General features: G+C 45.4%; 1 long non-coding RNA gene across 1 annotated transcript; it reads right to left on the reverse strand.

Moving 5' to 3' along the window:
- Positions 1-8,761: 8,761 nt before the first annotated feature.
- Positions 8,762-12,999, reverse strand: LOC120222939. The gene is made up of 3 exons (XR_005526151.1): positions 12,787-12,999; positions 10,392-10,541; positions 8,762-8,885 (listed from the first exon to the last, which is right to left on the reverse strand). It is a non-coding gene; the product is annotated as an uncharacterized LOC120222939 (long non-coding RNA).
- Between the last annotated feature and the right edge of the window lie 224 nt (positions 13,000-13,223).

Genomic DNA, 13,223 nt, shown 5'->3' on the forward strand with positions numbered 1-13,223 from the left:
TTCCTGTTTTTAAGTTCAGGGAGTTTCCTTAAAAACATAAACAAATGGAAGTTGTTTTGGAACTTGAATAAATATTCCCTAAGAGCGTTTTGTGTGAAGCATGAATAAGCAACATATGGGTTATGTTTCCTTCAAAATACACACATTTCAGAGGAAAAGAGTTTAGGAAAACACATCCTGAACTTTTGCTGAGTGGAAAAATATCTGGAAAAGTTACTGGACCTGATTTTCAAATTTTATTTTTTCCAGTGGTTAATTATAGCATTTAAATACAATTTCTGAGGCTGCTTTCGTGGGATGTCCATGTTGAAAACCCATGTCTGCCCCTGTCCTCAATGCCCCACAGGATTTGTGTGTGCTGCTGGCAAAACTTGGGCTCAGTCTTGGAATTCAGACCCTTTAGGGCTGTGGGGAGGGAGACATCCACTTCCTGGTTTTCAAGGTGAAGAGAGGGATGCCCAGAAAAGCTTTCTGAGTTCCTTTGTCCTGGGGAAGCTTCTGCTGCAGCCATTGGCAGGTCACTGCCACACATTTAGCCGGTGCAAACAGAAACGGAAGCACCTAAAAATACACGAGACCTTAAGGTCTGCTTCTAGTTTCTGCAGGCAAAAGAAACCGACATGAGCCAGGTGAAACAGAACAAGGGGTTTACTGGAAAGATGTTAGGCTTTCCCGAGGGATTTAAGGAAGAGCTGAGTGTGCATATTTGGGGACTTCTCTTCTAGGCAATCATCACTGACAGGACTCGGCTCCCAGCACCCAGTTTATGTTCCAGGTTCCCAGTTCCTGGGGTGCAATGCTGCCCCAGGGCCTAGCTCCTCACTCTTCCTTCTTGCGCTCCTCTTTCCTCCACCATGACATTGTGTTCTAGGGTGCAACCAGTCAAGTCCTAGGGTTTCAGGAAATAACTTGACTTCTGCATTGTCAACCTTACACCACTGGGTGAGCTCACCATGTATCCCTCACCAGACTCTCATGGCTATATGGTGCCCATGGCTTTATTTATACATGTCTAAAGTACCCACCTCCTTCCCTCCCATGGTTTTTTTTGGTAGAAATGTGTATTTATTTCAAATAACAACAGCTAATCCAACACTAGCTAATAATTTACTATACATATACCTTTTATTATATATAAAAATATATCGCAATATATATTATGTATATGTATATATAAAATCTGAGGACTTTTCATGTGTTATCTGAAGCTGGAGTCAATGCTGAGTCTACCCTGCACCCCACACACTGAGCACGGAACCCTGGGCAATAAGAGGCTATAGCCTGTTGTTGAATCACACTGACATTGGCAAGCACTGAGCTGGTTCATAACAAAACCACTGTTTGCCATGTTTTAGCAGACACACATTCAGGACAAGTGACCCTTCCCAGCAAGGCCTAAGTCACCCTGGCTGCCACACCCTGTTTTGGCCAACCACAGCCTGGAACGTAGCCTCAGGTCTACTGGGGCCAGGTCTTTGGCTTGTTAGGGGTGAGGGCTGTCTGGGGCCGGGGACCTGCTTACTCAGTGGTTGTGCAGTCAGGAAATGGGTCTCACGGGTGGCGCAGAAATTTATTAGCCCCTCAGTGATGTTGGGCAAGTGGCTTATTTCACCATTTTGCAGAGACTGGGGAGGAGAACACACTAAGCATCCAGCAGGAAGGGGTGTGGTGTGGGCCACCAAATCTTTGCTATGAAACAGAATGAATTCCTGAGCTGTACTGAAGGTTTGTTCTGAGGGGAGAGAGGGCCTCCCCAATGCCTACATTCTTCCATAATGTTCCCTGTTTGAATTCAAAATGGCTGAACAGGGAGCTAATCTCTTTCCCCTCTCAGTCTCCTCTTCTTTGCCTTCCCTGACCTGCCTTTCCTCCTTCTTTCTCCTTTCCTTCCCCTCTCTCTTCCTTTTCCCCACTCTGTGTCATGTTTATTTTTACCCTCCCTGGCCTTTCTTCCTTCTATGTCTCTCATTTTGTTCCAGAAAAGATTTCCAGGTAGCTTAAGCAAGTAGCTAAACACATTTCCTTTGGGTGCAATCCCCTGGGATCCATGCAGACACCCATGTTATTCTGTGAGTGAGTGCCTCAGCCTCATCCTGCAGGACAGGGCAAGTTCATCGCTGTCACCCAGCCCTGGAAGCCTCCTGCCCCTGCAATGCTGGTTCTAACCAAGTGGCTGCTTTTAGATGATCAGCCCTCCAGATTCCCTTTCTGATCCTCCTTCTGTTCGTCTCCAGGACATGGGAGTATATTTGGCCCTGTGGTTCTGGCCTCAGACTGACCCCTAGTGTAAGTTAGGACTGAGGTAAAAAATTATTATAATATAACCATGCAAAGACTTGGCCAGTTTCTGTCTGGAACAGAAGGCAATCATAAGGGCACTTACACAGCATGGATAGAGCCAGACAGCCACAGAGTGCAGGGGGAGGGCGTTCTCTGCCTCCTACTCCCCTCTCCCTGACTCAGGCACTCACCAATTCAGGCTGCCCAGGGGCCCAGGTCCTAAAGTGAAGGGAAAGGAACTCAGACAAAAATGTGTGTCCTTGGGTGGCTTCCACATAAACAACCCCAAAACAGCTTTCACAGCTTGCAGGACATTTATGGTTCACCTCATAAAAAATTCTAGAAGGAGACAGTCCAGGTTCATGTGTTGGCCAAACATTCAGGCCATTGCTGTCCTCAGTGTCTGGGCTCCAACATCAGCTTGTGGAACATCTCTTGGTCTCTCCTAGCTGCAAGGGAGGCTGGGGAAACACACCTTGGTATTTCAGCCTCTGTAACTACAGTTTGGGAATGGAGACAGGGGTCAACCGAGAGGCTGTGCCACATAGGAGAAGTGGGCATTCTGTGTCATTCAGTCTGAGGGAAGTGGAGAGCCTGACCTGGGGTATCAGGGGAAGAATCTGGACACTTGGGACAGGTCAGTGCAGTTGGCCTCTATGGGGTCTCTCTGTGCTAATGAAGCTGCTTCCTCATCTTAGCCCCTGGATGGGCACAGAGTGTTCTGAGTTTCAAAACAAAGGGAACTCTTGCACCCATGAACAATTAGATGTCAAGGCTCACCCACGCCTTTGGGGCCTCCTGCGACACAAGCCTTGGTCTGATGGAGATAGAGTGTTCTGCCTACCACGAGCCCTTCGCAAAGTCCTCTGAATGCAACACCGTGATGCAATCATCTGAAATCGTGAGTCAGGCTTCATCTTCCTGCTTCCCGCTACATCAGGGGCCAGCTGCGAGATGAAAGAGTTCTTCAAAATAGATTTTAACGTTTGGACAAAGGTGTCCTTTTTCTTTAACCATTAACTTCTCTGCATTCTCCAACACTGGCATCCTAGCTCTCCCTGAAGGTGATGGTTGGCCAGATACTTTTGGAAATATTTGGAAATTTTCCTAGTACATGGATATGGTTTTTGCTCAGTCATCCTCTCAGCACATTGGCTATTTGACACGACAGTTTAAAACACACCAGTATTCATCACGAGCCAAAACTCTGAGGCAATTTTTTGGCGAGGAGAATGCAGGAGATTAGGTTCTGCAGACCTTTCTTTGGGCCCCTTTCTTTGGGACCTTTGAGAGAGGCTCTTCATGGAGTCTTACACACTCTTCAAATCTCTTGTTTGCTCACCTGTTAAAGTGCAAAATAACCTTGACTCCTTCTTCCTTACAGGCATTGTAAGATCAAATGTGTACTAGTGAGGGAAGGAATGCAACAGCACTTTGTAAAAGAAAAAGCTGTGAATTATTACCCTGCCTCTGTGATTCCCCAAACCTGCCACAACCTGGAAACACGAGAGATGTTTTCTTTTGTTGTTTTTGTTTTTTAACTTGAATTCTCCTAGCTGATTTCATGGAAAAGTACATGTTATCTAGGGATATGAGCAGAGGCCATAAGAACTGTAAGAAGTAGAAATTAAGGTAGGCATTAGAGGAAAATTCACTGTGGAAATTCTGGAGTGTTCATATCAACAAAAATCATAACCTATAATTTGCTTTTTTTTTAGGTTTTCAATTTTATCCAATTATTATTTTCATGAAAAGGATGTAAGATAACATATTTTGTAGGCCCATGATAAGCAAAGTACCTTAAACTGGGAGTTCTCAGAGCATGGTACCAGACCAGCAACATCTACGTGCCTATATCTGGGTTTTAAACAGCCCTTCAGGGGATTCTGACATGTCACTCTAGTCTGGGAGCCACCTGCTTAAACAATGAGGACATGTAACAATGAGGACATGTATTATCTCACACAGGAGGAGTCTGGGGCTGAGGCAACCCTGGGGTGGTGTGGTCAGCCTGCGCCCACACACTTCTGTTAGTCCTTCGGATTTCTCCCTCCTCTGCTGGCTCTGCTTTTAGGCCAGCTCCCCTCTGTGACAGAAGATGGCTATAAGCTACAATTGGGATACAACACCCCCTTTTCTATAGCCAATGGGAGGGAGAACCTGTCTTCCAATCATGGAATAACAAGCTTTGTTCCTGTTGCCCCCCATGGGGAGGGGGATGCCGTACATTGATTGTCAAAACCCAGATTCATGAGCCAATCAGTGGCAAGAGGAAGAGGGATCCCGTTGGCTGGCGAGAACCCAGGGCAAGGTGCTCAGTGAGATGGGATCCCACCGTGTGTGAGCATCTGCACATGCTCTAGTGCCTCAGTTTTTCCTTTTGTGAAATAACTATACTAGGGAATGGTTAAGTTGAGATGCTCAGCCATTCTACAGATGTCTGATTAGCTCACAACTAGCAGACCTGTCTTGCTTTTAAGAATGCTGATAGGCAGGGTTTGCAAGGGTGTAGGTCAGGACACCAGACCTTCAGGGGCTTGCAGTGGAGATGAGAAGACAGAATACAGGTGGGTGACTGAGGGAAGAGTGAGGGTAATGACAGCCAGTGGGTTAGCAATCATGAGCAGGCATCTCCAAGTGGAGCAGCCCGGTCAGGAGTCGCAGGGGAATATGGTAGAGTGAATCCAATCCACAGCAAATATAAGACAGAGTTTCATAATCACTGGGACAGTCCACATGTTTGTTTCTTAATGTTGTCCAAGTGGGAAAGAACGAGGCATACCTGACCTAGAAACATATGGTTTACATTTGAAATGTGAGATTGCTTTTAGACAGAGTTTATGTGGGTACCTATAGGGAATATGATGTTTGTAAGGCAGTACTGTGGTGCCTAAGAGAATTGATTATTTACAGTTATAAACTTGATTTATTAGATTTAAAAGGATGGTTTAAGTGTCATACCAGTTTCCCACCGCTGCTGTCACTGATTATCATACGCTCAGTGGCTTAAAACAACGGAAATGTATTACCTTCCAATTCTGTAGTTTGGAAGCCCCCTTGAATCTCACGGAGGTAAAATCAAGTTGTTACCAGGGCTGCGTTCGCTCCTGGAGGCTCTAGAAGAGAATCTGTTTCCTTGAATTTTCCTAGTGGTGCCTGCATCCCTGGTGTGGTGGTCCATTCCAGCCACATAGCATTCCTCGGAGGCTTCTTCCATTAGCATGTCTTTCTCTGGCTCCCTTGCCATCCTCCCCTTCTAAGGACCTTTGTGATTTATTGGGCCCACCTAGATAATCCAGGATCATCTCCTATTTTATGGTTGTCTGCTTAGCAAACTGAATTCCATCACTACCTCCTGTCCCTTTTTCCATATAACCTGATGTACTCGTGAGTTCGAGGATTAAGATATGGACATCTTTGGGAGAAACATTATTCTTTCTACCACTGATGCTTTGATAAATCTGATTTACAATACAGCCTTGATGGGCATGAGGAATATATTACATTCTAAAAATACAGTTTACAAGATTGAAGAAATATAATTAGAGTAATTTTATAATAATGTGCCTCTCCCTGTGCAGATAAATCACAGTTCTTTTTGTCTGAGGCCCCTTGCAGCATGACATTGCTGACCCTTTCACCAAAAGAAGGCAATGTCTCTGCCTCTTTGAATCTGCACCAGACTCCTGACTGGCTTTCACTAAGAGAAGGTGGCTGGAGTCTGGGTCTCAAGTTACCATGGGCCATCCACACTCTGTCTTTTGGAATCTGAAATTACCTGAGCATTAACAAAGAGGAAATAAGAATCTGTCTGTACACAGATTTTACCAGAGATACAAATAGAATTATAATTTGTAAGTTAAAGTTTAATGTGGACAATGAGGCTTTAAAATGTTTGCACCTTCAGTAAAGTATGCATTAATGTGAGATGCATTCAGGCATCTTCTCTTTTGGTTTAGTAGGAGATGCTGGTGGAGCCTCCACTCCTGAGCCTCCCACTTGAGATCTGCATGCAAACTGGGTGCACTCATCTGCCTGCTGCTGGGAGAGCAGGCTGCTGAGGACTCACAGTTGCCGCCTCTCTGAGAATTGCCCTCAGACCCCAGGGGCCCTTTTCCCAGAGAGCCCTTGGAGGTGGGGACAGTCCACAGTCTCCCAGGGCTGGAACTGGTTACAGAAAGCCAGTGCCCTGATCTCCAGCTGGAGCAGAAGATGCTCCAAGCCCCCCTGCAGATCAGACCAAAATGAGTCCAGAGGAAACTCATATTCACCCTGCGCCTCCTCGCCTGCTCCTGTCCCTTACAGCTTTGTCCTGAGAGCTCCCCTGATACAGCAGCCGCACAAGAGTCCCCACCTCAGGATCTCCCTCCAGGAACTGATGGAGTCAGACATAAAGTTGGACGAACGGTAATTGATTTCCTAACTCGGCCATGCTTGCATTTCGAGGAGGATCCCTACGTGGTGGGGTTCTTGTTTCTTAACGTATTCCTGGGTTGTATTTGCTAGTATTTCACTTATGACGTTTCCATCAGTTATCATGAAAAGATTCGTTTGTTGTTTTGTGTGTGTTCTCTCACGATTTGGTATCATATATGCTGAATAAAAATAATTATGCAGCCTTCTCTTTTTATAAACCTAGAATATATAAAATGGCATTGGAATTATCCATCATTTAAATTTAAGGGTTTGATCACATATCATAAAGATTATCTGGACCTTGGGGAGAGAGTTCAGACCTTCAGTAACTTTCTCTATTGTCCTGTGGTAACTTGTCTGTTTAAATATTCTGTTTTTTGAGGTCATTAAAAAGATTTTTTTCTAGGTAAGGATAAATACAGATACTGAATATGATTCTCCAGAGCACGTTCATCCTATTTTATTTGCATGGAGTGAAACAAAATGTCCTCCCAAATTATCCTATTTTCCCCTGTTTCTATGGCTACTTCTTCATCTGATTTCTGATTTTGAGTTGTGTGTTCCCTTTTTGGTCTCATGCTGTGAAAACAGTTTTTATTGCTCTTTAGTATGTAGAAAGTGTAGCAACATAAAAAGTAAGTACAGAATAGTTGCCCCAAATTGGATCACCTTCGATGTGAAGGTGATGAATCCACAATTAATTAGTGGCTTTTCTCTTTCTTCATAATCTCTTTATGCAGACAGGTATGCACAGGCACACACATACACTTTCTAGTGTTGCCCCAACCTTAAACTCCTGCATGATCACAATTTTCACAAGATCTTTTACATTTTAATGTGTATTGAGTAAATTCACAATTGCAAATATTTTGTTTGAGATATTCTTTTTATAATCTGTGTTCATAAGTGATTCATCTGTGATTTACTCTTCTCTTATTGGCCTTATCTCATTTTGACTGGAAAGCTTTTGAGGAAGGGAAGTTTCCCTCTTTTCTGCTGTGTGGAACTGTGCTGACCACGTGTGGCTGGCCATTAAGCGTGAGAAGTATAGCTTGTGAGTGCTAGCTGTGAGTGTGAAATACATACTGGCTGTTGAAGGCATGCCATAAGACATGAGGATATAAAACATCTCAATAATGTCATGATGGACTAAAAGTTGAAAGGGTAAAGTCTTAGGCATATATTGGGTGAAATAAAATGTATCGTGGGATGAAAACATGCATAATCTACTGCAAACTACGTGTTCTGGTTATTATATATTTCAGTTTATTTTTAAATATTTATTTTTGAGATAGAGAGTATCAGCAGGGGAGGGGCAGAGAGAGAGATGGGTAGAAGATCCTAAGCCAGCTCCATGCTGACATTGGTGAGCACGATGTGGGACTCAAACTCACGAACTATAAGATCATGACCTGAGCTGAAGTCAGATGCTCAACCAACTGAGCCACACAGGCGCCCCTGTCTTGGGTATTTTAAAAACTCCACTGGAGCCATAAAAAGGAATTGAGATAGTGAAAACAGAGTGGTATGAGATGAATAATGTGGGAAGGGCCTCAGGCTAGAAAGCCTGGAGACACATCTGTCTGCAGGAAGTTCTGGGAGCCATCTCCTGTTCCCTTTGGAACCTAGAACCTAGCTCATGTTACTACACGTATTTGTACTTTGGGTCCTAGGAACAAGAACATGATGTCTGCACCTTCACAGAAAGCAGAAAATATGATCAGGCCTGTCCTTGTCTCTCAAAGCTGCCATTGGAAGAGGCTGTGGGTTACAAATAGAAGGAAAACAGGAGAAATCCATGCAATGCAGATCAAACAACGCAGCTTTTCCCTGTGGCATATGCGCCCAGTGGTGTGTGCACCACCACTGCCACGGTATCACGGGGCTCTCAGCATGTGGAAAAAGGCAAGAGTGTGCAGCAAGCAGCCAGCAATTTTATGACCGTGTTAAACCAATTAGTCATCTCACACTAAGGAGGATAAGCACAAGGGTGGGGAAAGCAAACAAAGATTGTTCCTGCAACTTTTAGAATAAACAGATCATTTTATTAGACATTTATGGACAGCCATGAATTTCTTGCTGGATAATCAAACAGTGAAGGACTTTCTGTTTATTCTGACAGCAGGAATTCAGACTCATATCATCCCTTCAGAGCAAGTGTCGTCATTGCACGGTCTTCATGGACTGTCCTGGGCCAATAAACAAATAAATGAACAAGGAAAGATAAAATGAGAGCTCAGTTCCTAGGGTGGGTGTTCCCGTGATCTCTTTGGACTTTTTGTGAAATGTCAACGGTGATGATTGAATTCCCTGTGAGTTTAGCAATCTTTGTGGCAAAGCTCATTGTTTCTTCAATCTAGAATGGCCAGCACCAGGAATCAGAAGTTGGCTCTTGTTACAGAGGCCAGGAGGTTTTGAGCAGCTCCTGGGGCTACAGCAGGGCAAGGGAGAACTAGAATCCGGGCCATGCCCTCAGGGTTGGGTTTCAAACCACAGATGTATCACTAGTCAGTTTAGCAGGTTGTTGTTTTTTTTTTTTTTAATGTTTTTTATTTATTTCTAGGAGAGAGAGAGAGAGAGACAGTGTGAGCAGGGGAGGGTCAGAGAGAGAGGGAGTCACAGACTGAAACAGGCTCCAGGCTCTGAGCTGGCAATCAGCCAGCCCGACACGGGGCTCGAACCCACGAACCGCGAGATCATGACCTAAGCGAAAGTCGGATGCTTAACCGACTAAGCCACCCAGGAACCCCTAGCAGGTTGGTTTTTGATGGCCGTGAAGTGGGGATCTTTTGTGGAACTATGTCAAGAGGTACTGGAAACGCCCTCTGCACCACATCCTGCAAAACATAATAGAAAAATCCCGCAAAATAAGAAGTATCTGAAACATCTACCCTAAGAAATGCTTTTTGGCCAAGATCCCTGTGAAACTCAGATGTTGTCTAGTAGGGACCATCCTGCGATGGACACCCAGTGATATCTGTGCTTGAATCAGTTTATAACTCTGGGCCCAGGAATGGTGGATGCTCAGCTCCAGAGGCCAGGTGATGAGGTGGAGTGGGAAGCCACTGAGAAGACTATGCAGTTGATCCTTACTCCAATAGGATGGATGCGTGTGGGAGGGTTTTCAGCAGGGAGAATGACATGATCTAGTTCATGTGCATAAAGGATCGCTCTGGGCAATGGAGAGGGAGGAGGCTAGACCACTAGAAGGGAGAGAAGAAACAGAGGAAAGACCACACGAGGAGAGCCAGCCCGGCATGAGGGGAGCATGGAGGATGGGTCCCCTGATACCCAGCCAAGTCTGTCTCCCTGTCAGGTTTCCTGCTGATCTGACACCAAGAACTTAGCCTTTTTGTTTTCATTTTTAATTTTTTAAACATTTATTCATTTTTGAGAAACAGAGAGAGACAGAATGCAAGCTGGGGCAGGGGGGCAGAGAGAGAAACAGAGAAAGACAGAGAGAGAAAAAGACAGACAGAATCTGAAGCAGGCTCCAGGCTCTGAGCTGTCAGCACAGAGCCCAATGCAGGGCATGAATTCACAAACTGTGAGATTATGACCTGCCAAAGTCAGATGCTTAACCGACTGAGCCACTCAAGTGCCCCAGAACCCAGCTGTTTTAAACTCCAAGGCCAGGACTTCCCCTCTCCCACCAGTTCCAGCTATGAAAACTGGCCCAGTGTCTCATCACTTACCTTCATAGTTTCCATTGATCAAATATGAAGGACATGCACACCCCACTGAGATCTGGCAAATGGTGAACATGATGGTCCTTGCACAGGTGAGAAGACAGCGGCTAGCAACATGTCCAATGTCGCAGAACTGGGCTGTGGTGAAGGTGACACCTGAAAGCAGACTGGTCTGGGTCCAGAAGCCGGTTCTTTTCCTACAAGTTGGTCTGAGCCCGGTTAGGGAGTGGGGTAGGGCTGGAATTGACCTCTCTCCTATACTGCCACTGCTATTCCAACTCTAACCAGGCAGGTATTAAGGTAACAATAACTATTTGGTGCCAACCTGGAGAGTCATTTGTTCTGATATCTGAACAATTCCTTGTTCAACACGTGAGTGTAGACCAGCAAGACTCTAAGCTCTGGATGCCAGGTCCTGGAAGGCCCTCCTCTGAGAGGGGAATCTGTTTGGTCAACTTTTCTTCACATGCGCTCCTGGAGCACACATAATTCCAGGAGACACAGTCACAGAGTTTGATGGCATGATGTGAAGCTGGTGTCATGCACAAAGGGTGGGGATGTGCCATAGTAGAGATGCATGGTCAAGAATAAGCAGATGACCTCGTGGCATTTTGGCAGCTTTCCTGAGACTCTATCATGTGGGAAATACAATCTTCACGGAAAGCCCACTGGCACAGTGCCCTTTGGAAGCCCCACACCTTGAATGGTGGCCGGTGACCTATCTGTGGACTGGGTTCAGATGCCAGTCCTTCCCAGCAGTATATGTGTGTGCAGAGCAGGGTAGGGGACAGGAGAGCCAGACTTGGGACCACAGACAGGGCTTTCCTCAACAGGGCTATCAATGGTCAAGCAGTCTGTTCCTTTGAACTCCTCCATCAAGTCACTACCCAGCCAGCACTGTTTCTTGTTATATTTGGGGGAAGCATAAATCTGGATCTATTTTCTTTGAATAAGATTTCCAGATTTACAACAATGAGATATAGCTTAGTTTGTAATTGACTTCCCCTTATAGATATCAGTTGGCTTCACTCTGAGAAAATCTCACAGATGAAAATGTGGACTGATAACAACAGTCAATACTAATGAGCATCTGAGAAAATCTCACAGATGAAAATGTGGACTGATAACAACAGTCAATACTAATGAGCACTGACTGTTGGCGAGGCAGCAAGCCAAGCATTTTTTCACGCTTTCTCTTGTTTCATCCTTTCAGACACCCAGTACGATATATATTATTGTTGCCTCAAACTATCCATTTATTCGGCAAGTTGAGGGCCTGCGAGGCACTCTGATGACCACTGGGCACAGGGCTGGCCATCTGACATCAAGGAGGATGGCAGGACACCTGCTTCCAAGATAGCAGGGATCACACGCAAGAACACTGACACTTAGAGCATGTCAACTGCCCAAGTCAAACAGTGAGAATTTTAACCCTGAATCTCTGTTTGCTGTGGGCCACAGGCCACCCCGAGCTCACCTTGGTCTCATTCTGGACCTGTTGGGAATGTTACAAACTACACACATACCCAGTGTGTGGCCTGGATCCTAGGAACCACATGTCTAAATCCTTAGCCATGGGGAAGGGAATTTTGACTCTGGTAGTAAATAATGGAAAACTTATGAACAAACTTTCTACAGCATAAGAACCTTAAAGCCACATCCCACAGCTCAGGCCTGAGGCAGCAGGGAGGTGAGAAATGGCCTACAGTCTCTGGGAGTCCTTTGTAACTTCTTCCCCAGCAGCTCTACCTGTGTTCAGGCAAAGGCTTCTGGTCAGAAAATGGGAAGATTACGGATCTTTAGGTCCTTGAAGGGGCACTTCTGAAGCCAGTCAGTTCTTCTTCACTTGGGAAGAGGATTCTCCACAGAGCTTTTGAAGTAGTCAGATTTATAAGATGATTAATTAAACATGTTTGGGTTCACATAGTCCAAGGAAAGGACATAGGGGCAGCCTCTCTAGAGATTAGAGATCACATTGAATGTTCCCAGTGGAGGCTTTGGTCTTGTTCTGATTAGAGAGAAACCTGTTCTTCCTCTCAGAAAGGGGTTCTCCAGCATGAACAGCATCAGTACCATCTTGAGGGTCTTCACCCCAGTCTGTGAATTGGGGGACCCCAGGAGAGCCAAGAGCTCATATTTCTACCAGCTTCTCAAGGGAAACAGGTGTTGCCAGGCAGAATCTCACCCTGAAGAATCACAGCTCTAAGGGGAGATGGGACATGTGGTCATCAGGTTTTCAGAAATAGAAATCTTGACATATGAAAATGCCATCCTGCTTAGTTTCTACCACCAGCCCCAGCAGGTCAGAGGCCATCTGTGGTCCTGAATCATGGTGCCGTAAATTTGAGAGCAGAGAAGCATCCACTCCAAGTCTCTCAGCCCTGGCAGCTTTTAGACTTACCCAGCAAAATTTTTGAAGAATGATGTCTCCAGACAGCTGTCCTGCTCAGACTGACTGGAACCTCTGGGGGTGGTCCAGGGAACTTGTTTTATAGGCTCCAGGGACATTCTAATGAACTAACTGGCTGAAAACTTGGATTTAGTGTACAGGTTCTCAAAATGGGGTCCCTGGAGCATCAACATCACCTGGGATCTCACTGGAAATGAAAATTCTCAGGCTTCACCCCAGACCTGCTGAATCAAAAATCTGGGGTTGGGGGCACCTGGGTGGCTCAGTCAGTTAGGCATCATGATCTCAGGTCATGATCTCACAATTCTTGAGTTCAAACCCTGCGTTGGGATCTGCACTGCTGGTGGAGAGCCTCCTTAGGATTCTCTCTCTCTTTTTCTCTCTCTGCTCATCTCTTGTTCTTGCTCACTCTCTCTCTCAAAGTAAAT

Source organism: Hyaena hyaena, unplaced genomic scaffold, assembly GCF_003009895.1.
Source record: "Hyaena hyaena isolate Hyena2069 unplaced genomic scaffold, ASM300989v1 scaffold_928, whole genome shotgun sequence".
Classification (NCBI taxonomy): Eukaryota; Metazoa; Chordata; class Mammalia; order Carnivora; family Hyaenidae; genus Hyaena; species Hyaena hyaena.